Consider the following 27,998-nt stretch of genomic DNA (forward strand, 5'->3'; position numbering starts at 1 on the left):
TCTGTGTCTTTTGATTGGAGCATTTAGCCCATTTACATTTAACGTTAATATTGTTATGTGTGAATCTGATCCTGTCATTATGATGTTAGTTGGTTATTTTGCTCGTTAGTTGCTATAGTTTCTTCCTAGCCTCGATGGTCTTTACAATTTGGCATTTTTTTGCAGTGGCTGGAACCGGTTGTTCCTTTCCATGTTTAGTGCTTCCTTCAGGAGCTCTTTTAGGGCAGGCCTGGTGGTGACAAAATCACTCAGCGTTTGCTTGTCTGTAAAGTATTTTATTTCTCCTTCACTTATGAAGCTTAGTTTGGCGGGATAGCAAATTCTGGGTTGAAAATTCTTTTCTTTAAGAATGTTGAATATCGGCCCCCACTCTCTTCTGGCTTGTAGAGTTTCTGCTGAGAGATCAGCTGTTAGTCTGATGGGCTTCCCTTTGTGGGTAACCCGACCTTTCTCTCTGGCTGCCCTTAACATTTTTTCCTTCATTTCAACTTTGGTGAATCTGACAATTATGTGTCTTGGAGTTGCCCTTCTCGAGGAGTATCTTTGTGGCGTTCTCTGTATTTCCTGAATCTGAATGCTGGCCTGCCTTGCTAGATTGGGGAAGTTCTCCTGGATAATATCTTGCAGAGTGTTTTCCAACTTGGTTCCATTCTCCCCATCATTTTCAGGTACACCAATCAGACGTAGGTTTGGTCTTTTCACATAGTCCCAAATTTCTTGGAGGCTTTGTTCATTTCTTTTTATTCTTTTTTCTCTAAACTTCCCTTCTCTCTTCATTTCATTCATTTCATCTTCCATCAGGGATACCCTTTCTTCCAGTTGATCGCATCTGCTACTGAGGCTTCTGCAATCTTCGCGTAGTTCTCGAAACTTGGCTTTCAGCTCCATCAGCTCCTTTAAGCCCTTCTCTCCATTGGTTATTCTAGTTATCCATCCTTCTAATTTTTTTTCAAAGTTTTTAACTTCTTTGCTATTGTTTTGAATTTCCTCTCGTAGCTCAGAGTAGTTTGATCGTCTGAAGCCTTCTTCTCTCAACTCATCAAAGTCATCCTCCATCCAGCTTTGTTCCGTTGCTGGTGAGGAACTGCGTTCCTTTGGAGGAGGAGAGGTGCTCTGTTGTTTAGAGTTTCCAGTTTTTTCTGCTCTGTTTTTTCCCCATCTTTGTGGTTTTATCTACTTTTTGTCTTTGGTGATGGTGATGTACAGATGGGTTTTTGGTGTTGAAGTCCTTTCTGTTTGTTAGTTTTCCTTCTACCAGACAGGACCCTCAGCTGCAGGTCTGTTGGAGTTTACTAGAGGTCCACTGCAGACCCTGTTTGGCTGGGTGTCAGTAGCGGTGGCTGCAGAACAGCGGATTTTCGTGAGACCACAAATTCAGCTGTCTGATAGTTCCTCTGAAAGTTTTGTCTCAGGGGAGTACCCGGTTGAATGAGGTGTCAGTCTGACCCTACTTGGGGGGTGCCTCCCAGTTAGGCTGCTCAGGGGTGAGGGACCCACTTTAGGAGGCAGTCTGTCTGTTCTCAGATCTCCAGCTGCGTGCTGGGAGAACCACTACTCTCTTCAAAGCTGTCAGTCAGACAGGGGCATTTAAGTCTGTGGAGGTTCTTTGCTGAGTTTTTGTTTGTCTGTGCCCTGCCCCCAGAGGTGGAGCCTACAGAGGCAGGCAGGCCTCCTTGAGCTATGGTGGGCTCCACCCAGTTCGAGCTTCCTGGCTGCTTTGTTTACCTAAGCAAGCCTGGGCAATGGTGGGCGCCCCTCCCCCAGCCTCGCTGCCGCCTTGCAGCTTGATCTCAGACTGCTGTGCTAGCAATCAGCGAGACTCCGTGGGCATAGGACCCTCCGAGCCAGGTGCGGGACACAATCTCCTAGTGTGCCGTTTTCCAGGCCCGTTGGAGAAGCGCAGTATTAGGATGGGACTGACCCGATATTCCAGGTGCCGTCTGTTTCCCCTTTCTTTGACTAGGAAAGGGAACTCCCTGACCCCTTGCACTTCCCGAGTGAGGCAATGCCTCGCCCTGCTTCGGCTCGCGCACAGTGCGCTTCACCGTCTGTCCTGCACCCACTGTTAGGCACTCCCTAGTGAGATGAAACCGGTACCTCAAGCAGAAATGCAGAAATCACCAGTCTTCTGTGTCGCTGGGGCTGGGAGCTGGAGACCGGAGCTGTTCCTATTCGGCCATCTTGGCTCCGAAAATCCTAATTTACATACCTTTAAAAATCACCCTTTTTAGTGTACCATTCTATTGATTTTAATAGATGCACATAGTCATGTACCCACAATCATGGTATAGGACAAGTCCATCAACCCATATATTTCCACTTGTCTCTGTTTTTTATGCCTGGCAACCACTGGTCTGCTTTGTATCCCTATACTTTTGCCTTTTCTAGAATGTCGTATAATCTGGAATCATTCTGGATGTGGCTTCCTTCACTTGTCATAATTCTTTGACATTCTTCCATGCTGTTGCATTTATCAGTGGTGAGTTCCTTTTTTATTAATATATTTTTAAGTTTTTAATTTTATTGAAATCCAGTTCATTATTTAAAAAAATTAAAACAAACTTTTTTATAAGTTGTTTTTAAGTTACTTGATTAAAGATGTACATATCCACTTGCGTAGAATATAGAGGCAATAACATTAAGAGAACGATTATTCTCTTAAGGCCTACACTATCATTTTCGTAAATATTTATCTACTTATTTCAGATGAAAACTGAATTCCCAACGGCATGTTTTTCAAAAAATATAACTTTGTAATGTTTGTGGTCATATAGTTTGAGATGAAATTAAAAACAGGAGGTGGTTTTCTTGAAAAATGTGGATTCAAAGGCCAACGTGTGACTGATTGTATGGGTTTTTTTTTTTTTTTTCTGTTGCCAAAAAAAGCCTTTTTGAGCTGAACAAGAAAGGTATAAAATTAAAGTAATTGCACTCTTCAAATTTTAGTAGCAACATGAAATCTTGCTGGCAATTTGATGTTTTACTGACATTGTGGCCTGCCAGCCTATTGTGAGGTACATCAGATGTGAATGCTACTTATTTTCCCCGGTGACTTCTAAATGGTCTTGTGGAGTAGCACTTATGATATGCCAGCAATGTGTCAGCAGAATACCAGTTTGTGTTCCAGAGCCTACCTCTTTAAATTTGAAAGTTATCCCATGTCCTTTTCTGGTTTCTTCCAAATTCTCTACTCATTGTATATAATTATATGTTAGAGGGATGATTACACACCAATGAATTACAATCAAACTTGGCTTGTTAGTATATAAAGCTTTCGTTGTTAATCACAATCATTTAAATAGGAGCTCACCCTCCCTGAAATGCAGATGTCATGTTACTATGGGTTAGCGTTCCCCAAATTGGAACCTGTTATACATTAGAAAGAACACTTTGGAGTCATATGTTCATCATTGCCTCTTTTCTGTAACATTGAGCACTGTCTCTTGGCTCTGAGTTACTTTGTGAAACTGGGATCAATATAAGAGTTTATCAAAAGAATGATTTCTCCTACAAAGTAATTGTCGATTTTCTAATTTCTTGGACATAGAAAGTCAAATCACATCATGTCTGGTAGAAAATATATTGAACTAATATATTGCAAAGTTATTGCTATTAAGAGAAACGCAGATTTTTAAAATTAGCTCTTTGTTTAGGCTTTTTCAAGAAAGACAGAAAACAACAGCCACCACCAGCCAGGGACAGTGGCTCACACCTGTAATCCCAGTGCTTTGAGAGGCCAAAGTGGGAGGATCGCTTGAGGCCAGGAGTTCTAGACCAGCCTGGACAACATAGCAGGACCATATCTGTACACAAATTAAAAAAAAAAAAAAAAAAACTTAGCTGAGTGTGGTATTGTGCACATGTAGTCCTAGCTACTCTGGGAGCTGAGGTGAGAAGATGGCTTGAGCCCAGGAGTTTGAGATTATGGTGAGCTATGATTGTGCCACTGCACTCCAGCCTGGGTGAGAGAGAAAGACTCTGTCTCCAAAATAACAATAACAGCAACAACAAGAAGACTGGTTTCTCAGTCTCACACAGGACACACAGAATTGTATAACAGTCAACATTGTATGCAAATAAACAAATAAGCATTATATAATGGAAACTTCATTAGATAGATGCAGCATAGGCCTCATTTATCATAACACTGTGACCTTGACACATTTCTTAAACAATGGGTACCTCATGTTCTGCATCTGTAAAATGGGAATACTAATAAGACATTTCCCAATGGATTTTGTGAGCAGGAAATAAGTTAATATTGCTAAGGTTCTAGGACACTTACTTGGTACAAAAAAATACCGTGAAGTGTTTGTTATATAAATAAACTTGGTAATCCTAACATTATATTGAATTACAATACTCTGGACAATACTTACACATAGAAATTAGAGGCTCAGTGTTTGTCTAGTAAACGGAACTGCAAAATTCTCAGTAGGAACACTTTTATTACTTTATTCATAAAATAGTATGAATAGTACTTTATTTTTTTATCATTTAATCTAAACACTCTAATTGTCCAGGATGGGCTAATTTCTCATCTGCTGCTTATCTACTAACCATTCAAATACCATTTGTAAAAGAATGCTTTTCATTACTTTGACCATTCATTCATTTATTCATTATTCAGAACCTCCTGTATCCCTGGCTATGCAAATTTGTGTGTATAAGGTATGCTTCCTCGTATTTCCTCTTAAGGGAGATAGGTATATGAATTTTTATAATACAGGGCAAAAAGAGGATGTTGGAAAACAGATGGAGAGCAAAATCTCTAGTGAGTTCAAAAGGAGGGCACTGTTAATTCTCTCTGAGAGATGGAGGAAGACTCTAAATAGAGCCTGAAGAAATGATAGGATTTGGACACACAAAGAGAAAATTCTAGACAAAGAGGACTATGAAATCTCAGAGGTCAAGAAATATACCTTAGTATCTTTGTGTTTGGGGAACCTAGTCCATTTCACTGGAATACATAAAGTACAGCTGGGGGATATGAGATTGGGAATAAAATTTAGACCAGATCATAGAGAAATTTGAATGCAAGTGAAGGTTTTTACTTTGTTCATTGGACAGAAAGGGACCTTCCTTGAATGTACACTCAAGCCTGAAAAAAAAAAGCAGACAAGTTCAGATCCTTGAGTGAAATAAATCTGGCTACTAGTTAGAGTTTGAATGATGAAGAAAAACGTTTTTGACTTAACGGTTTTTACTTTTTCAAAATCTTCCCTTCATTCTAACAGCTCTGAAGGTATTTTCTTCAGGAAATGGCTCTGTGCAGATTGCCTGCTAGCTTACTCCCATACAGGGATTTATTTTCATGGAATAATCTTTGAGGCTGGATTGCAAAACTCTTCTTTTAGAAGTCATCAGACCAAAATTCTTAACCTTGCTGAGCCTCAGCTTTAGTACTCTGTCACTCAAAAGTGGTGAAAAAATTAGGAAGCTTTAAATAAATTCCTTGTAGTTCTTTACATTTTTGTGCATATCTGTTGGGGGAAATGGGCAGGGCTACCCAGGTTTATTTAGAATAATCCAAATAGTAATAGTGTGGTTTATTTTTGAAGCTGACTAAAATATTTTTAAGAATTAAACTCTTAATATATAATATATGTGCTCAACATTCTTAACGACTCTAATTTAAATTACATATGTAAAAGTAGAAGAATATTAGAGAAAAAGTTTTACATTCATCAGATAGTTAGGCATAATATTAGATTTAAAAACATTAGCTTTTAAATTTAATATTGATTTAATATTAGATTTAATATTTAATTTAATATTAGATTTTAAAACATCATCATAATCATCTTTAAAGTGCTTTTACCAAGAGCTAAACAAAAAAATTGAAAGTGGATTCATGTAATTAGCAATATTTGATATAGAATAATCAAATGCCAATTAAATTTATTACTTTTAAGAAATTATATCCTTTAAATGGTTTTTTGAATGTGAATGTTATAAAGAATAACATCTTTCACTTTATTTAAGCTTTTTCTTTAAAAAAAAAATAGTCCTTATGTAGCAAATTACTTTTAGAACAATATACAGCATTGTATGTATTGAACATTTTTGGGTATGTTCATTTTGTGTACATTTTTTATCAATGTCCTTTGGGTTTTCATTGGTAATTAGTAGAAATATTTTAAGTTGAGAAAATGTGATCACTATGTCACTTAATAGTGTTATTTTTAATAAATTATTAATATGTTCTACACTATATTTATCTGATCTATCATGTGAAACCATATTAGGCCAATAAACTCCTCATATATTTTGGTTATTAGTATTAATATTACTATACATACAATTATCACTTTTCATTAGAATAAAATTTTTAAATTCTTTGTCTCAAAAATAAAATGGAATTTGGCTCATTGTATGAAATTCTTGTTCATATTAAGGTGACTTGTAATTCGGGGAGTTATTGATTCTGATGCATTAAGTAGCAAACCCATGACATTCTCTTTATTATGAGCTCTGATATCAAATAAAAGATGGGTTTACTTGCTCTTTCAACAATTGATTTATTGCCAGTTTCACCACTGTAGATACTATCTTTAAAACAAAATTAAAAATGAGAAAGAAATGGAGGTTTAGTAATGAAATAAAGTGTTGACTAATGATTACTTCAAAGCAGAAAGGTTAAATACGATTTGAGTAAAATTTTTAACAGTACATGCTTTCCACTTGAGTGGTTTCATACTTGTTCATGTAAAAGGTCATATTGTCATTTACCAAAAATGTGGAAATCTTTGGAGTTGTTTGAGTAAGAAAGGTTTAAAAAAGATATTTTAAATAAAAAGTAGTAAGAATACTTCAGAGAAAAGTAAATTTCTAATTATTTTTCCTACTGCAATTTTATGTTAATTGGTTATAAACTATTTTCATAACAAGGAAATGGGGCAAGTGCAAGTTTCTGAGAAAATTTCGTAGTACTAGCGTATATTTTCTAGCTCTTTAGAGCATTGTATAGGTGGAAGAAATTCCTCAATGGAACTTCAAACTCTGATTATTACCTAAGAGATTTCTTCGCAATTGTAGTGTGTAATAATCTCTCAAGTTTTATCTTGGTGGGATTCTGATGGTGAAAGTTCAGTCTCATGACATTGTAAAGAGACGTCCCTGTAAATGTACCTGAATCAAGTTTTTCTGCTAAGAAACTTGGATATTTCAAACTTTCTGCATTTATTTAGATTAAATTTTGTGTGGTGAATGTGAAACACACTGTACTCTGATGTCTATTTCTTTGAAAAAAGGAAATAGAAAAATCACAAGTGTAACTGCAATTCCCCACCCCCACCCCCACCCCCACCCCACCCTTTTTGGTTTGTTTGTTTGTTGTTTTATTATACTTTAAGTTCTAAGGTACGTGGGCACAACGTGCAGGTTTGTTACATAGGTATGCATGTGCCATGTTGGTTTGCTGCACCCATTACTTGTCATTTACATTAGGTATTTCTTCTAATGCTATCCCTCCCCCAGCACCCCCCCGCCCCCAGTGACAGGCCTTGGTGTGTGATGTTCCCTGCCCTGTGTCCAAGTGTTCGCATTGTTCAATTCCCACCTATGAGTGAGAACATGTGGCGTTTGGTTTTCTGTCCTTGTGATAGTTTGCTCAGAATGATGGTTTCCAGCTTCATCCATGTCCCTGCAAAGGAACAGGGTCTCACTTTCATTGCCCGGGCTGGAATGCAGTGGCACCATCTTGGCTCACTGCACCTTTGACTTCCAGAGCTCAAATAATCCTTCCACCTCCCACCTCAGCCTCCTGAGTAGCTGGTACTATAGGTGCACACCACCATGCCCAGTTAATTTTTTGTAATTTATTGTAGGCAGGTTTTCACCACATTGCCCAGGTTGTTTAAACAATTTATTTTTAAAGAGATTTAAAAATATATAAAACAAGTGTTTTAGACAGATTAGAAAACTCTAATATAAAATTTTTGAGGGCAAATACCTTTAACTTAATCAAGGGCTAGAAAGCTACAAATATGTGTTTAGACATACACCAAAGAAAAGGGTTGATAATTTATTTTCTTTTATGAGAATTGTGAATTATCAGAAATTGTTAGCTGGTAGATTAAACAATTAGTGTTTATGAAAAAAGTGTTTGATAAAAGAAAAAAAAGGCTTTTGAATCTTGTGGCTAAGAAGTTATTGAAGGTATGGTCTCCAGAATTTGTTTAAACCTACTATAGTTGCTATTGTCTCTTTACTTTGGAGTGGATCAAATCTGTTGCATTAAGATTGCCGTAGTCTAGGCTGGCATAGTCTAGTTGAATATATGATATATAAAAATACTATTTCGTCAAAGGAATTACAATCCAGAAGTTTTAAAATTTGGCGTTAATGTTGCTAAATGATATGTGGAGAAATACAAATCCAGTTTAGGAGGTCAGAGGGATTATAGTAATAACAGGCATTCATTCAATAAATATTTATTATTACCACATTTCAGGGATAAAATGGTGACTGAAATGGATACAGTCCTTGAAGTCCTACAACTTACAGTCTGAGATAGACATGGTACAGAGGGGAACATTCCATAAGGAAAATGCCAGTAAAGAAACAAGGTAGTAGAGAAGCCTTCTAGTGGAAGTTGTTAACCTTAAACAGGGAAGCCAGATACTATGCTAATTTCGATGTGAGATGAATCTAATTCTATTTCATATATCCAATTCATTGTATCTATATCAAGGGAAAGCTAGCCTTGAATGATTTCTTGCCAGTACTTTTATATTCCACAGACAGTGTATCTAGTCAAAACTCTTTTCAAGCTTCTTCTCCCATACACAATGCTTTGACTCTTATGGAAAACCTCTTTTGCTTTCTATAAAAAGCAAAGCCATGCAAGGTAAAGTATTTTATTCTTAATCTTCTTTTTGTCTTATCAAATTGCTGCTACTTCAGCTCTTACTGTTCTTGCCTTGAGGTTAACAGAAAAGTTTACTTTTTAATAATCTCTTAAGATTTTGAGCCAATGTCTTATGCCTACTGATACCTGAAGGTTCTTGTCTCATATTTACTATCTCTTCTAACCATACATATCAATATTAGTATCTTTATTCCCTCATTGCCAAATTTCTCAAATACTCTGTTTATACAGACACCCATGGAATCAGGGCAAACGTTTTTTGTTATGCCCTCCCAGGCTTCTGATGTGTTGATGACTTAGAGGAAATGTTGGTTCTATGCAGTGATGCAGCAGATGCGGAAAGGAGCACAACATTAGGGAGAAGTTTTAATTCAATTGTGAATGTTCTCAGTTTGAAGAAGTCCAGGAGCTGACTGCAATAACTACACTTGGGGCTCATCTGAATATACATTCATAGCAAAACAGATTCTGTTACATCAGATTTTTATGTGGTAATGAAGACATGGTTTTGGAAGATGTGGCAGAGAAATAATATGGAATCAAAGGAACACAAAGTAGAGCTCCTTGATCCTCACACAGGACAAAAAACATTGTGATAAATTTGAAATCATACTATGCGGCTTTGTTTTCTTCGGTGTCATTCACTTATTGCTATGTAAAGTACCAATCTGACTCATACTTTATTTTCTAGGTAAAATTTCAACTCTTTATTCTTATTGCCACGTTAGCTGTATTCCTCATTTTGACTTGACTAGCAGATAGCCCTAATTCTTTGCAACTTAATGCATCCATGTCCTATTTTTAACCAAATTGGATCAGGAGTTAGGGTATCTCCTTTAGCATCTAACCCTGTTGCTTTTCCATCATAAGCACTGTGTGTGTGTATCCATCTATCTATTGATTTATATATATTTTTAATATAATGTATATATAAAAATGTATATTTATATATTGATCATTTATATAATGCTCATTATTTCTGCCATTGCAGAAAGTGAATATGATAGAGAACTGGAGGTTATCATTATTGAATTTATGTATACATTCGATATATATCAAATGTATATATATCAAATAAAAATGATACATGTATATTAAATAAAAATACGATATACATTTTTGCTTATAGATGTATTATAAATAAATAAATACATACATAAATTCAATAATGATGACCTCCAGTTCCCTCTCATATTCACTTTCTACAATGGCAGAAATAATGAGTATTATTTGAAAGTTGAATTTTAGTGAAAAGAATTGAATTAAAGCTTCACAGAAAGTAATTTTTACCATTTTATCCTGATCCTTAGAGCAAAGGCAATAACATTTCTAGCTTTATTTCTCATAAAATGAGTGGAAGTGATATTTATTTCTCATAAAATGAGTGGAAGTGATATCCTTAACACCCTTATGGAGTCAGAGGAAGATATGACACCAGTCAAATAGGCTTACATGAAAATTGTAGCAAACCATGCAAGTGTAAGAATATCAGAAAAAGAAACTCCTTTTTTAATAGATAAGAAATAGTTTTGATTAATTTTTAATGTCCCTAACCAAAATACTTGTTGAATAAATGAACAGTTTTTAAAATTTCAGAAGAAAAACAGTATTTTTATGTATATTTTTAATATTTAAAACTCCTGTCTCATTTCTTCAAGTGTGAAGTCTCAAAGATTGTCAAAAGCCTTTGTGATACAGAATTTGTATTAATATTGTGACTTTTTAAATGAGTTAAAAACCCAACAATTTACTTTATGTTGATACATGCTTATTTGTAATGTTTATGTCTTAATGAAATCCACCTATATATCTATTCAAAATATACTGATTGAGCACTACTAAGACCACAAATACAACCTGATAAAAAGATTGTCCCAGAGAGTGAGAATTTGTTGCGAAATGGAGGAAAGACAAAGATGAATAAGTTAAAAATTACAAATGGGTATAACATGCTCTGACAGAAGGCAGCAATTGAGTTGAATAAAAGAATAGAAAAGTTAATGTAATCAAATGCCTAAATGAAAACACTGTAACATCCAGTTTTCTATACTAATCACTTTCTGCACAAGAAAAATACTAAGCAGTCTGTGGATATTCTCTACATATCAGATCATATATTTTAGCTTTTAAAAGTTACGTCTGGCCTTACCCTAAATAAAATGAACCAGAATTCCTGGGTATCAATACTGTTCCTCTAATCTTAATAAAACGCTTGTTATTTTAGTGAGTATTCTACATAGGGTAACCACACATCTTGTCATCTTGTTTGCCTCAGATGGTCTCAAAGCTCGTGTTCTCTCTCCTTTGCACAGTTTTTGCACAGAGGCTCTCTTCAGATACTCTGTTTAGTTTATGTTGCCTTAAGAATCTATATACAGGCTGGGTGCAGTGGCTCAAGCCTGTAATCCCAGCACTTTGGGAGGCGGAGGCGGGCGGATCACGAGGTCAGGAGATCGAGATCATCCTGGCTAACATGGTGATACTCCGTCTCTCCTAAAAATACAAAAAATTAGCCGGGTGTGGTGGCGTGCGCCTGTAGTCCCAGCTACCCGGGAGGCTGAGGCAGGAGAATGGTGTGAACCTGGGAGGCAGAGCTTGCAGTGAGCCGAGATCGCACCACTGCACTCCAGCCTGGGCGACAGAGCGAGACTCTGTCTCAAAAAAAAAAAAAAAAAAAAGTCTATACGAAGGGTTCTATATATCCTTTATGGATTCTCCTTTAATCTCATATACTTTTGTAGATAATCCTTTTATTAAACTTTCCTAAATTACTTGCTTTTCCTGAAGATTCTGTTCATCATCATTATACAGAAATGTTACATGAGAATTTCATGCTTAAGTTTTCTATTTTGAATGCAAAAATCAATATTTTTCTCTTCCTTTCATAGACATTGTAATCAAAGATAAGCAGCATAGCATAAACATTTATATGTTAAAGTGAAAGTCTGGGCGAACCATTTTATTAACCATGAAAATGGCACAAATTTGTTTTCCTAAAATGACCAAAGCGTGTGTTTTAGGATTAAAATAGTGCCTGAAATTCCCAAAGGACTAATTTTACCTTGAGAAACAAGTTCAGTTATTTTCAAATCATATTATTTCCTAACTTTAAAATGATCAATTGATTGATTGTTTCTGTGTCTTTGTTCTGGAAACTATTATATTGTTGGTATGTCTAATAATTATTCTTACAAAAAAGGAAAAATGTACTGCAGTGAGAACACATACTCTTTTTAAGATTACTAGGCTACTGCTTACACTCTTGCTTCCTCCCCTTGAATCTAGTTTTCAGACATTAGAAAAGTGTATCCAAATATTCCTTAAGTATTCTCTTAATAAAAATCCAGCTGTTTTCTACTTGAGCTACTTTTCCCAGGGTAGATTACAGAATCTTCTGAGAATTTAGAAACATTAATGACTTCAGATCACCAGGGTATCATTTAATGTCCAGCAGTAAGTTGTTAGAGACTGAAATATGACTGAAATTAAAAATTGCATCCTGAGATTTGGAGTTTAAAGCTGATTTGAGCAAATGGATTTGATCCATAGTAGCATCATAGGCTAATTTAATCTTGCTGGAAAAAAGTGTAATATCTGATATGTGTCAAATACATATGGAACAGTAGACCAGTGAGTTCCAGCCTGACTCGTTGTTCTTATTGTGTCAAATAAATAGCATTTGATTATTAATTAATTATATTTTAAGCTGAGTATAAATAATATTCTGAACTGATCAAGAAATATCTAATGTATCTGCTAAATTTAGAATATCATTAATATCTGGAAAAGATGAAATACAAACAGTGCACTTTGTTTTGAGTAACTCATTACTGACTCATTATCATCATCAAAAAGAAACTAAAGTGGATTAATGAATAATCTTGCCTTTGACAGTACTTTGTGCTTCTAATGATCTTACCTCAATGAGAAATTAAAAATGTTACTTTAAGATCTGTTTATAGGATCCCCTTAGGAAGACAACCTTCTTTCTTTAGGAATACACCTTAATGAGTGTTTTTGGTTTTGTAATTAAGGACTTCTGTGCATATGCTAAATTGGATAGAGCAAGAAAAACAGCTGAAATGCTTCTTGGGAGAAAATACGGAAAAGTAAACAGATTTTTAGAGGATGTAAGCAAATTAATCAGGAGGAGAAGGGAAAAAGAAAGCCAAGAAATGTGGTGATAAGATAGCGTTCAAGATAGGGGACTTTTGGAGTTCCTATTGTGTTGAAAAAAGAAGCCTTTTCTGGAGATCCTAGTAGAAAGTAGAAGGACTAGTGATAGCAGAGATGACTTTTATATCTGTACAGATTTCTCATTCTGAGTAATAAAGCACAGCTATGAAAATATGCCCAAGGTAGACTTAATAATCTTTGTTGTAATTAATTTTATCTGCAACTGATGGATGACCTTATAAAGTAAGGAGCTCATAAAATAGAGATATTCAGAGAAAAAAAGTCTAAAATAAATAGAAAATTTCCATATCCTGCATTTTTTTATACTATTATAACGTTTAGTATTATCTGGGCTTACAGATCTCTGAACATATTTGCTACAAAATACATACTTCGTTATCATAGCCGAGTATTAGAAATAGCAGAAACAAAGTTCAGTGTGCTAGCAGGAGGTGTAGAAGCCTTGGCCAAAGCAAGATAAAAAGAAGAGTTAGGATTTGAGAACTGGTCAATTTTTAAGAGATTATTAGTGACTTTTATAAATTATGTTCTTCTAAATTTCCTTGTTCCATTTTCACTAGATTACATAGAAATACAATTTTTTGTATATTGACTTTGCATCCTGTAACATTATAAAATTGAAGTATTAGTTTTTTAGATTTGTTGTAGAATTAATGAGTATTTTGTTGTTGTTGTTGTTTGTTTTTGAGACAGGATCTTGATCTGTTACCCAGGCTGGAGTGCAGTGGCACCATCATAGCTCACTGCAGCCTCAAATTCTTGGGCTCAGGTGATCCTAATAATTCAGCTTCCCAAGTAACTAGGACTACTTCTATTCCTATTTTGAAATTTATCAAAAAGACTTTATTATGAATGTTCATAGAAATTCTATTTACAATACCATCTAAATATAATTTCAACTTAGAATCTGAATATCTATGAGACAATGGATAAAAAATGATTGGATAGTGATGATATATTCATACAACAGCATACTCAGCAATAAAAAAGAATACATGTACAAACATTGATAAATATTACAGACATTATGCAAATCATACGAAGGTAGGCACAAAAGAGTTCACATTATATTTCATTTGTATGAGTATCTAAAACAGTAAAACCAATCTATGGAAATATAAGTTAAAAAGATGATTGTCTAAAGGCCGTGGATGAGATTTCACTGGGAATTGACAAGAAAATATTCTCAGCGGTAGAAATGTTCTATATTGTGATTGGATGCTGTGGTATAGATATACACAGTTATCAACTCTCATAAAATTGAATATTTGAGTGTTATATATATATTTCTTTTTGAGAAGTTTATATGAAACTTTTATTTGTGATGTTCACCTCTTTATCCATTCTCATTTGCTGGATCATCTATCTTTTTGCCATGGACTTGAAATTTTATCTTTTTTTTATTATTATACTTTAAGTTTTAGGGTACATGTGCACAATGTGCAGGTTTGTTACATGTGTATACATGAGCCATGTTGGTGTGCTGCACCCATTAACTCATCATTTGGCATCAGGTATATCAACTAATGCTATCCCTCCCCCCTCCCCCCACCCCACAACAGTCCCCGGAGTGTGATGTTCCCCTTCCTGTGTCCATGTGTTCTCATTGTTCAATTCCCACCTATGAGTGAGAACATGCGGTGTTTGGTTTTTTGTCCTTGCGATAGTTTGCTGAGAATGATGGTTTCCAGTTTCATCCATGTCCCTACAAAGGACATGAACTCATCCTTTTTTATGGCTGCATAGTATTCCATGGTGGATATGTGCCACATTTTCTTAATCCAGTCTATCGTTGTTGGACATTTGGGTTGGTTCCAAGTCTTTGCTATTGTGAATAGTGCTGCAATAAATATACATGTGCATGTGTCTTTATAGCAGCATGATTTATAATCCTTTGGGTATATACCCAGTAATGGGATGGCTGGGTCAAATGGTATTTCTAGTTCTAGATCCCTGATGAATTGCCACACTGACTTCCACAATGGTTGAACTAGTTTACAGTCCCACCAACAGTGTAAAAGTGTTCCTATTTCTCCACATCCTCTCCAGCATCTGTTGTTTCCTGATTTTTTAATGATGGCCATTCTAACTGGTGTGAGATGGTATCTCATTGTGGTTTTGATTTGCATTTCTCTGATGGCCAGTGATGATGAGCATTTTTTCACGTGTTTTTTGGCTGCATAAATGTCTTCTTTTGAGAAGTGTCTGTTCATATCCTTTGCCCACTTTTTGATGGGGTTGTTTCTTTTTTTCTTGTAAATTTGTTTGATTTCATTGTAGATTCTGGATATTAGCCCTTTGTCAGATGAGTAGGTTGCAAAAATTTTCTCCTGTTCTGTAGGTTGCCTGTTCACTCTGATGGTGGTTTCTTTTGCTGTGCAGAAGCTCTTTAGTTTAATTAGATCCCAGTTGTCAATTTTGGCTTTTGTTGCCATTGCTTTTGGTGTTTTAGACATGAAGTCCTTGCCCATGCCTATGTCCTGAATGGTATTGCCTGGGTTTTCTTCTAGGGTTTTTATGGTTTTTAGGTCTAACATGTAAGTCTTTAATCCATCTTGGGCTACAGTAACCAAAACAGCATGGTACTGGTACCAAAACCGAGATATCGATCAATGGAACAGAACAGAGCCCTCAGAAATAATGCTGCATGTCTACAACCACCTGATCTTTGACAAACCTGACAAAAACAAGGAATGGGGAAAGGATTCCCTATTTAATAAATGGTGCTGGGAAAACTGGCTAGCCATATGTAGAAAGCTGAAACTGGATCCCTTCCTTACACCTTATATGAAAATTAATTCAAGATGGATTAAAGACTTACATGTTAGAGTGTTACATATTTTAATGTATGTAAATGATACCTAATTTTTAAAAGAGAAAAAGCAAACTAAAAATTAAGAAAGGAACTTTGCAAGAACATGTTATTCTAATATTGTTCTCATACTTATATCCAAAGCTGTGAAAGGAAAATTCGTAAGTTTATTCAGTAGTGGATTTTCTTTAAATAATATGCTTACACTTTTAGTACTTAACAAAACCAGAAATTTTTAAAAATAATAAATTGATGAGTAGAACCACATTGTTGAGGACAGAGGAATACAGCTCTCCTTTGTTTAATTTTTTCAAATGAGGATAAAGACAATATCCCATAATAGATAGCATTAGTGAAAAAGTATCCTGTATAATCAAGTTATTTCTATGTTTAATCCTGATCTTTAGTAAAAATGCTTTGCTGATCTGGTTATAGTGAATATTTAGCACAACCAATTTTATTTTGTTTATGATATTTTTGTGTGTTCATTTAAGCTTAAATAATAGCTTTCTGGTTTCCTTTTTAAACTGTTAAATAATTGTCCTGTTTATTTGTCCTCGTTTGCAAACAAGTAGCCTCTCCAATTTCACTCAACATTTAACAACTTAAAAAATCTCCGTTAGTCTGTAACTGGCCACACTTAAGCCACTCAAAATGGTCATGAAAAGAGACCAGAATGGTCATGAAAACGGAACATAGATATCCACAACAAAGAGCTGTATATGCCAAAATATGTTTTTCAATAGTCTTTATAATACTTGTTTTTACTTTTTAAATTGCTTTAGACAGCTGTGTGTCTGTTTCACCCCCTGTTCTTGTAGATTAGATGATCTCCACTAACGCACTCATCATTAAAAGAATTGCAAGATAACCAAATTATTTGGTTTGCCATGGCGTAAGTTTAATAGCTTGTGCACTATTATCAAAAATAATGACACTCTTGTAGGTCACTGATTCACTGTTGAGACGTTAAAGTCCTATATAGCCATGAAGTGAAAATGGTACATTTGATTTTGTGCCTAGATTGTTAGATACAGAATATAAAAATTATGCTTAGTACTATTTTTCTGTATTGGGTTCAAATTAACCTCTTTATGTAAAAGTTAATTTTGTGATTTTTTATTATACAGTATACTTTGAAAAGATTTTGAAGATATATAAACTGGAGAATTAGAATGTAATCAACATGAAATTCACTATTCAATGAGAGGTAGCATTTAAAATAGAGATAACATTGTTTCAATTTCTAATTGCAAATTGCAGTGTTACCTCTAAATGTGATTTTATTTTTCTCTAACTTGCATGGCTACATAACATGCTATGATACTTTTCTGATACTCTAAAAAGATATAACTTAATTTTTTTCCTCTGGAGATTAGATACACACTTTGAAATACTAGACTTGGTGTGTAACTTTTTACTCTTCATCTTCTTCTGGAGGTGTAGAGAATTCATTGCTATTGCAATATAGACCTTGTGAAGTTACTGAACGCCTCTGAGTACTTGTGGTCAATTAGGCCATGTTGCTGTAACTGATCAATGACTTTCATAGGATGATGATATTCTGGAAATTTCAACTTTGCCTTAATAGTCCTCTGTTCTTTTTGTAATAATAACACAAATAATTGCAAGTCACTTAAGTAATGTACCTTTGTCCTTAAGCTTAATTTTGCCTATATGCAACCAAGCAAAGACATCTTCAACTCAAAAGGTGGAAAATGTAATAATTGATGAAAAGATGAGATGATTAATTGGGAGGGCAGATATTATCAAAATACAACAGAGATAGAAGCTATTGTGTTTTTGCAACGCTGTTAAGAGACAAAGCATGCTGAGTTGCAATTGAAAGCCATCTCTGATCAAAAGCCAGCCATTTTTATATGCAGTGACATTTTCTAAAACAATATACAGTTTTACTTTGGAATATTTCACATCTTGTTTTATTCATTTGTTTTATACATTCTCTGTTCTGTTTTAATATGTTTAGCTCTCCTTTTGGGTAGACATTAGTGAATTACATCAATTGAGATATGTAAATAATTTTTTTCTATTTTATTGTTTCTTAAATTAAGATGTATTTTAAAATCAGCACGTTTAATGCAGCTTTTCTTTTTTGAAACACTTTCATTGAGTTGACAGGTTTTCTTGCAATAGATAGCACCTTAGAAATCAAGAAAAAAGGGTTCAGTAAACGTTAACAAATTCAATAACTTTAACATTCAGTAACTTGTACATTCAATAACTTTAACATTGAATAACAAATTCAAAAACTTTAACATTCAATAAACTTTAACAAATATTTATTGAGTGTGTCTGCTTTGCAAGGGATAAGGCTAGGTACTAAGAAAACCACAGCAAGAAGGACAAACCAGGTCTTAATCTTCTAAGAGTTCTTGAAAGTAGAGTAAATTAAATAGGCTATAGTCTAGTAAATTACCACTGCGGTATGATAGAGATGTATTTTAAATGCTATAGGATAACCAAAGAGGCAATGAATAATTCTGTCTATGCTTTTCAGAGGAGAAGGTACTCTCAAGTGGAAGGATAACAAGCGGAAGAAAGAACGTAAGCAAAAGCAGGAAGGTGTGAAATGTCAGGGTGTGTGCTGGGAATGATGAGTAGTCTAGTGGAACTGTAGTTAGGGCACTTTCAAACATGAGTAATGAACAGAACACGTTAAAAGAAAAAAGATCTTGCCAATCTACAATATTCATTCAAATTATTTTTGTTATTTTTACATATGTAATATTTGTTTTTACAACAATAAAACTCCAAAATACATCTATTCATTAAAAATAAACAACCTCACAAACAACAATTAAAATTTAATTATCAACATTAACTAAAGTCATATGTGAGTTTTTATTTTGGGGCATGGTGAGCTTAAACTAAACAAGAAACTAGCTTTTTAACTAGTTTATTCACTGATCTGTGAATTGAATAGGCCAGTCAATTTAAGTACATGTCAAAATATCACGTCATAATAATGATTAGTAGCTAGTGTTATTGAGTTATTATATGTCAAGCTCTGTAACAACTGTTTTAATCCAGTATCTTATTATTCTTCTAAAGACTTTTTCGAGTGTCTTGCCATACTGTACTTATACTTTAATGGATGTCCTCTTACCTCTCTGCTGCCCCCTTCTTGGGCATCGTTGTAGCTTTATCCTCTTCTAACTTTCTAATATTGGAATATTTAATGGTTCCATTCTTAGTTCTATATACTCTGTCTTTTGGTGATCTCATTTAGTTTCATGAGTTTTATTTTTCGGTATATCCTAAAAACCAAACTCATATATTAAACTAGCTCCTTGATGTCAGCACCTGGGGGCCTAGCAGACGTCTTATACTCAATATGCCCAGTTTTAAACTACTGATATTACTGGGCACAGTGGTTCACGCCTTTAATCCGAGTACTTTGGGAGGCGGAGGTGGGTGGATCACTTGAGGTCAAGAGTTTGAGACCAGCATGGCAAAACCCCATTTCTACTAAAAATATGAAAATTAACCAGGCATAGTGGTGCACGCCTGCAATCCCAAATACTCGGGAGGCTGAGACAGGAGCATCTCTTGAACCAAGGGAGGCAGAGGTTGCAGTGAACCGAGATCATGCCACTATACTCCAGCCTAGACATCGGAACGAGATTGTCTCAAAACAAACAAAAACAAAACAAAACAAAACAAAAACTACTAATATCTCCAGAACTATTTATGTTTCAGTCTTCACCATCTCTCAGTTGATGACAATTCCATTTCAGTTATTCAGGACAAAACCTTGGAATTTTTCTTACTTATTTTTTCTCTCATCCAAGATCCAAAATCTTTGGAAATTAATGAGTTTATATTCAAAATATATCCAGAATATGAAGCCTGTTCTCACAACACCCTCTGTTGCCATTCATATCCAAGCAGCCATTATCATTATGTCTTGTCTATATTTTTACAATGGCATCTTCCTAATCAGTGTCCACATTCTACTGTTGTTCTCCCACAATTCATTGCAATGGATTCTCAAGAAAGTTGCCAGTGTCTTCATTCTATTATGTAAGTTATATCAGGATGTGACTCCTGTAATTTGAAAATCAAAAGCTTTTTTTTTTTTTTTTTTTGAGGAACAGTTAGAATTCTGACAGTAGCCTACAAGGCTCCACATGGTATGATTCCCCAACTTTCTTTTTATTGAATACAGCAGCAGTGTACCTAGTGTGCATTTGACACATACATTGGATTATTGTTTAGAACTTCTCTCACCTATACAACAAGAATATAATTAATAATAATAATGAAATAAGTAATCAGAATAGCCAGAAAATAAACCAAAACAATAAAAAAATTTTTCAACTTTTGTCATGATTATATATACATATATATAAATAATTTAAAAAATATTCTTAGAAAAGCAAACAGTTAAAAATACTTAAAAGCTTAATATTTTAAAATTATATTTATACTTTTTTAAAAAAAGAAAGCTTGTATCTGCATTTATTTGGTTATAATCATAAATAGTAACATTCTGTTTTCCAGCTTTAACTTCTGCATACTGTCAATGACTTTGTCTAGATTACTCTGCTTTGTATATTCATAATTGAGGATTTAAACAGGTATGTTAATCTGTCTATGCTCATATTTGGTCAGAGGACACTTTTTACTGGTTTTAATTTTTTATAGTTTCTTTCATATCAAATAAGAGATACACAAAATTAGAAAAACATTTAATATGCAGCTAAATTTGAAAGAGATGTATAAAAATCCCACTTCACAATAAATTCCAGAAAAGTCATAAAAAACAATGTGGTTACATTGAAAGTGAAATAAATTTTGTTTTCTTTTTATAATTACAATATAATTTATGTTTATATAGAATTAAACTGAGTTTTTAAATGTATTTTGTTGTGGTTAAAAACACTTAACATAAGATCTACCCTCTTAAAAAATTTGTAAGTGTACTCTATAGAATTGTTAATTATAGGAATAATGTTGTACAGTAGATCTCTAGAATCGATTCATCTTGTATCATTGAGACTTTATGCCCAAGGGGGAGTTGCTGACCTGATCTACTGTTTAAATTCAGGCGTAGGTAGGACCACCACGGGCACTGGATTTATAAACTGTGCCAAGTGGATTTAAAGAATCTCAGAACTTCATGAATTTACTCTTGATTTCTTATATAACGAAGTTGTCTGAATTAGCATTCATATAGAATACAGTGCTTTTTTTATTTTAGTGATACATAATACAACATGACAGTTTGAAACTAATAAGCAAAGTATTAAAATTCAAAAGATAACCAAATCAGTTTTTTAGAGCTTAGATCAATAAATAATTTTTTCAGAAAAGTAATTTTTCACTGACCTTGGTTGGAGTCGCCTGCACCCTGTTGGACTGTTCCTACTGTTCCACCTTTGGTAGGCCACTGGATTTTGAGATAAGAAATTCAAGATAAATGTTCTGTATTTAAAAGAATTTTTTAATACATTTGCAGAATTCAAGTTCTGCTTCACTGCACTTCTACTTTAGCTGAATCTTTGGCCTATAATAAATATATTCTGGAAATGGTGGTTGGTTAATATAAAAAGTCCTTTAAAGTATTAGATTTTTTGCCAGTTTTTAAATATATGATAGGGGTCAAGAAACCAAGAATCACAGAACAAATATGGCCTGCCACCAGTTTCTGTAAGTTTTGTTGGAAAATGGCCATGCTCATTCATTTACATATTGTCTATGCAGCTTTCGAGCTGGAAAGAAGAATTGAGTAATTGAAACAAATATCAAAAAATGGACTGCAAAGCCTAGAATTTAAACTATCTGTCCTCTTATAGAAAATACTTGCAAACCCCTCCTTATTGTGTAGAAAGAATTTGGTGTTAAAATTTACTTTATAATGAATTTATTTATTGAACTGTGTTAATGAGAAACAGAAAAGCAAATAAAATTGATCTAGTTTGGCCAGAATGTATGCAATGAATGATTTACTATCTGAGAAAAGTGTTACTGAGGCAACAGTGTTTTTAACATGACTGTGAAGTCAACAGAGGAAAGATGTTTATATCCATGGAGTGAGATTATGAAACATTAACTTTGCATTTGCATTAATATTGGAACCAAAATAGCTTTTATAGAGGAAGAATGATTGAAGTGTTAGCATTTATACAAGGTGTAGAGTAACAGGAAATGATTTATCATGAGATGATTTATAGCTCCACTTTATAGAGACGGATATTTTCATGGTACAAATATTTCATATCTGGAAATGATTGTAACAAATGTGATTTTCCCCCTTCAGCATAAGTTGTATGAGCAGCTTCACCAGTTCAGTGATACAAATACGGTTGAATATTGCACTTGTCCAATTAATTGCATGAGTTATCCCCTATCCATTTTAGCAAGAAGGTTAATATCAACTTTTTGAGGTCTCAACATTCATGCTGTTTGTAGGCTTTCTTAGTCTAAAGAACACACAGATAGATAGTTAGAGAGCCCAGGAAGTACACAAAAGTTCCCGTTTTCAAAATGTCTCTGCCTCCTGTTGTTGCTCCGTGTTCTGCTGTAAATTGCTCCTGAATTTTCAGTATTCTGTGGGCTCTGATGTGGACCTCTGAACCTTGCTCCCTTTCTTCCCAATAGGCTGCTTGAACTCTAAATTTATCTCGTTCCTCCTGTACAATCATTTCCATATACAAAAGAACAACTGTATAGAGCAGATGTTAGTCAAATCACTGAAGTTCAGGTTATCCCATCTCCCATTCATAGAAAGGTGATTACTTGCATACATTTGTGTAAGTGAGAGGGCCACTGAGTTGGTGCCTAAAAAGAACATTTTCAAAGTAATACTGGGCCCACCTTGCCAAAGTGGTGGGCAAGAGCTTCCTGTTTCCAAAATAATATTTAATATCTACCTCATAAGATATATTTTAAAGTGGTATTACTAGGAATTATAATTTTATATTTACAAATAGCATGTGTGTTTTAGTTATAAGAGCCACCAAAATATTTTAAAAGAACTACTTCTTTAATTGAGAGGAAACACTGAAATTAAGACAAATTATCATAATAAAGGAAGCCATGTAAAGGTTGAATAAGGTTTATTTGCTTAATGATATAGTCACAGATATCCATGTGTATTCACTGTTTTCACATACTGTGCCTTGCTATTATTTGTGTGCTCAAGGTCTCTATTTTCAAGTGTTATATATTGTAGAGTTTCCTATCAAATATGAGCATAAAGGAATGTTTCATCTCTATCTTTACAGTGTAATCTTAAACCTGCTAGCTACTATTGGCTTTTCTTTCTTTTTCCTTTTCTTCCCTTTGGCTTTAGTGTTATTGTTGAAGTGATATATCTATTCCTTTTAGCATGGCTTATACTAGGAGCTCTGAAACCCAGTTCAGAAACCTGTGAGTTAATTATTGATTTTAACAAAAGTTAAAATCAATAAGCCAGAAATAAAAGAAACTTCTAGATCTAACACGAATGTTTAGTTAACTTTGAATACCATATATGAAATTCTCAATATTTTCATGCTAGATGTTCATGTCATACAGTTAGCAAACAGTTATTGAAAACTTACTGTGGCAAAGTTCTTGGGATTCAAACCTAAGACACAAAAGACCTTTAGGCAATTTGCAGTCCAGTTGCAGAAACTGGCAAGCTGAAAAGGAATTACAGCATATTACATGTTTTATTATTGGATAGAAGTAGCAGAGTGCTATGGGATCACCTAGAAAGAGCAACTGAGGAAATTGTAGATAGCAATAAGAAGAGCCAATTATCAGAACACAGTTGTCAGGCTGACTCTTGAAAGATGAGTAGGAATCAGACAATGCCATGGCATGAGAAAGCAATTAAAAGAAGTTGGAAATTCCATGTTAAGGACACAGAAAGACCCAAAGTGCATGGAAATAAACAAGTGTTGGCCATTTAGAGAGCACAAGTGGTTTGGAGTAACTAGAATTCGTATTTTTGTTTTAAAGTGTCAAGAAACAGACCAAATCAGGGAGAAGGAACCAAATCATGAAAGATCACATCCAGAAATAAAAGTTTTTCTAAAGATAAAGAATGAAGTTGAATTTTAATGAAAGTAACACAATCAGATTTACTTTTGTAAGAATTACATTCAGAGAATCGTGGAAGTCAGACTGTGTGCATGTATGCGTGTGTGTGTGTGTGTGTATGTGTTGAGTGGGGAGTGAATAATTTTCATACTCTAATAAGAAATGTTGAAGACTTGAGCTTTGGCAAAATTTATTAATTTATGAGGATTCTGAGCCTTTCATCTCACCCTGCCCATTAAAAAATTTTCTAAATTTGCCTTTATACCATCTCCTCTGCTTACTGGGGCGATTTTAGAGCTGCCACCTGGGTGGAAACTTACTCACAAAAAGCAAGCAAATCCCTCAAGGGGCCATAGCAAAGGAGATAATCTGCTCATGGGTCAATGGGAGGTGAAATAAAAAAGAATATGCAGAAGAAAAGATTGAAGGTTGTTGCCTGGAATGATTCCTGAAGCCAAGCATTTTCGGTTGTTATTTTAATACTTCCTTTGGACACTGAAGGTTGGAACTGTTAAAAACTGTTAAATAAGAACATAGAGTCAATGAGAATAGACAAAACTGTTAATTCATTTGTCTGTGGAAGGAAAGAAGGAAGGCAGGGGCTAGAGGAGTGTTTGGAAAAGGTGAATCAATATTTATTAAGTGAAGGAAGTGGGCATTTCCAAGAATATATTTTAGGATAAAAAAGATGTGGGTATTTTGTTTTATAAATATATATATTTTATTATTATTATACTTTAAGTTTTTGATTGAGGGTGAATTAGAGAGGGACAATTTTAAGTTCTAGGGTGGTAACTGACCATGGAAGAGTTCTGTGGGGAAAGCAAGGACATCTAGACGATTGGTAGAAGAATCCTGGAGGGATCATTCAATGTGATTTAAATTTATATTCAAATACACTTTTAATAGCAATTCATATTTTTAGAAATCACTCATGTTGGAGGAAGGATTCCATTTATTTTTGTGGTAATTTTTAAGCAGAGTTGAAGACCCCTGTGAAGAAAGTATGAGGAAGCATTTATGATCAAAACAGGGAAGAACTTTTTTTGCCCAAAGTGACAATAGCTTTATTGTTTCCTCTGTCTATATAAGTAATATATGCTAATTATTAAAAATGAAAAAATTACATAGAAAATACGAATACATTTGAAATCTCGATGCAAAAATCTTTTTGTTGACTATCTTTAATACTACTTGCTCTCTCTCTCTCTCTCTCTCTCTCTCTATCTCCTACACATACAGCTTAGGTAAATGGCATCACATCATATGTGGTGTTTTCACCAGAAATAATTTTATAAAAACAACATTCAAAATATGGCTATTTTATTTTTCCCCTTTTTCTTCCTGTCTCTAATCTTACCTGTTTTTGACACAGATAACCAGAATTAATTACAAAGAGAAATGTATTTAAATTCAATGCCTGAGGTGGGGGTGTATTCTCTAGGTAGTCAATGTTTGTTTATTTCCATGAACTTTGGGTCTTTCTATGTCCTTAACATGGAATTTCCAACTCCTTTTAATTCCTTTTTCATGCCATGTAATTGCCTAGCTGATTCCTACCAATGTTTCAAGAGTCAGCCTGATAACATTCTCAAAAGTGATTTCGAGCTGATTTTCTCAGAATTTCCCCTTGCTTTAACAAAAACAAAAGAAGGAAGCTCAGGGAAAAAAAAAAAAAAACTTTTTACTATCTAAGAATTTTCCTTTAAAATGAATTTGGATTTCTTGGATGTCTTATAAGATAAGTAGTTTCCTACTATCAGAATTAGTCTTAGATATATTTGATGATAATCTCTCATAGATTCCACAGACTCAATTTCTAAATTGAGAAGGAAGTTGTCCTAGAGCACTTGTAGGTTTCTTTCCAATTTTATGTTTTTATTGGAGCATTATATCCAACCCTATATCCTTAGAATCTTCATTATTTGTAAAATTATGAAATACAGCAAGTGATGGGCAATTTGTGTTATCCTAGTTTTAAAAGAAAAAAAATTCATACAAATAAAGCATTTTTTCGAAGTCATAAAACAGTTCTATTATGGAAGCAGAATATAACTTAAAACTATAAAAACTATAAACTTTTTTTCAGTCTTCTAATGTTTCCACATGCCAAATAATTGAGAGAATGCAAAATTTGAATATACTGTATAATACAGTTTTTCTCAGTCTTTTCCACTTTACTTTTTAAACTGCAAAAGTAATACAGGTCATGGTTAATTTTAAAAAGTATGTAACTAAAAGTAACTTTCCAACCCCAAACCAGAACACCAATCCCTACACTTAGAAGAAACCACTCTTAAGAAACCTAATTTATGCATATAATTCAATTGTGTAACTATAGCAAAGCTTTTAAAAGAGATTTGATTACAAAACATTTTTTGCAAAATTTATTCTATTATATCCATGTTCCAAAAGCAAACTAAAAAGATCTCAATAAATCTTCCCTGTTTACTGAATTACATTGAAACTCCTTTGCTTAGCCTTCAAAGTCTCCAGTCTGACCTCACTTTATCTTTTTGTTGGATCTCCTGCTGCTTCTTTATGTGTATGTAGTGCAGTCATCAAACTGAATATTTTATGAAACTGCTCATGCTTTTTTAATCTGTTGAAATCCCTTCTCTTTCACTAACCTTTCAAATGCAACTATCTCCATAAAATGTACTGGATACCAGAAAAAGATTGTGTTTTCCCCTCTTGTGATTAACCATAATACAAATGGGTACACATTATGTATATAAACGAATAAATATATCTTTCAAAAGGTATTACATAATGTACTTTCTTGCATTATATTTGTCATTATGGTTGTATTTGTCCTTTGATAAATTTTACATTCTCAGAAGAGTCCCATTATCTTACATTTTTCACACCAGAGCACCTACTTAGAGTAGACACAATATATATCCATCTTTTTTTTGAACTTTAAGTTCTGGGATACATGTGCAGACTGTGCAGGTTTGTTACATACGTATACGTGTACCATGGTGGTTTGCCGCACCTGTCAACCTATCACCTAGGATTTAAGACCTGCATGCATTAACTATTTGTCCTGATGCTCTCCCTTCCCTCCCCTGCCCTGCTGACAGGCCTGGTATGTGTTGTTCCCCTCCGTGTCCCTGTGTTCTCATTGTTTAACTCCCATTTATGAGTGAGAAAATGTGGTGTTTGATTTTCTGTATCTGTGTTAGTTTGCTGAGGATGATGCCTTCTAGCTTAATCAATGTCCCTGCAAAGGAGATGATCTCATTCTTTTTATGGCTGCATAGTATTCAGTGGCATATATGTATCACATTTTCTTTATCCAGTCTATTGTTGATGGTCATTTGCGTTGGTTCCATGTCTTTGCTATTGTGAATAGTGCTGCAATAAACATATGTGTGTGTGTATTTTTATAATAGAATGATTTATATTCTTTTGGATATATACCAAGTAATGGGATTGCTGGGTCAAATGGTATTTCTGGTTCTAAATCCTTCAGGAATTGCCACACTGTCTTCCACAATGGTTGAACTGATTTACATTCCCACCAGCAGTAAAAGCGTTCCTATTTCTCCACAGCCTCACCAGCATCTGTTGTTTCTTGACTTTTTTTTTTATTTTATCTATTTATTTTTATTTTTTTCAAAATTTTATTATTATTATACTTTAATTTCTTGACGTTTTAATAATCACCATCCTGACTGGTGTGAGATGGTATCTCATTGTGATTTTGATTTGCATTTCTCTAACGATAAGTGCTGTTGAGCTTTTTTTCATATGTTTGACCACACAAATGTCTTCTTTTGAGAAGTGTCTGTTCATGCCCTTTGCCCACTTTTTGATGTTTTTTTTTTTTTTCTTGTAAATTTGTTTAAGTTCCTTGTAAATTCTGGATATTAGATCTTTGTCAGATGGGTAGATTGCAAAAATTGTCTCCCATTCTGTAGGTCACCTGTTCACTCTGATGATTCTTTTGCTGTGCAGAAGCTCTTTAGTTTAATTAGATCCCATTTGTCTATTTTAGCTTTTGTTGCCATTGATTTTGGTGATTTTATCATAAAATCTTTGCCCATGCCTGTGGCCTGA

The 27,998-nt window shown here is 34.2% G+C and overlaps 1 protein-coding gene across 20 annotated transcripts in view; it reads left to right on the forward strand.

Moving 5' to 3' along the window:
* Positions 1 to 27,998, forward strand: part of RALYL (RALY RNA binding protein like) — a 751,296-nt gene that overhangs the window by 281,878 nt on the left and 441,420 nt on the right. The window lies entirely within an intron of this gene.

The sequence above is a fragment of the Hylobates moloch genome, unplaced genomic scaffold, assembly GCF_009828535.3.
Source record: "Hylobates moloch isolate HMO894 unplaced genomic scaffold, HMol_V3 SCAFFOLD_9, whole genome shotgun sequence".
NCBI lineage: Eukaryota > Metazoa > Chordata > Mammalia > Primates > Hylobatidae > Hylobates > Hylobates moloch.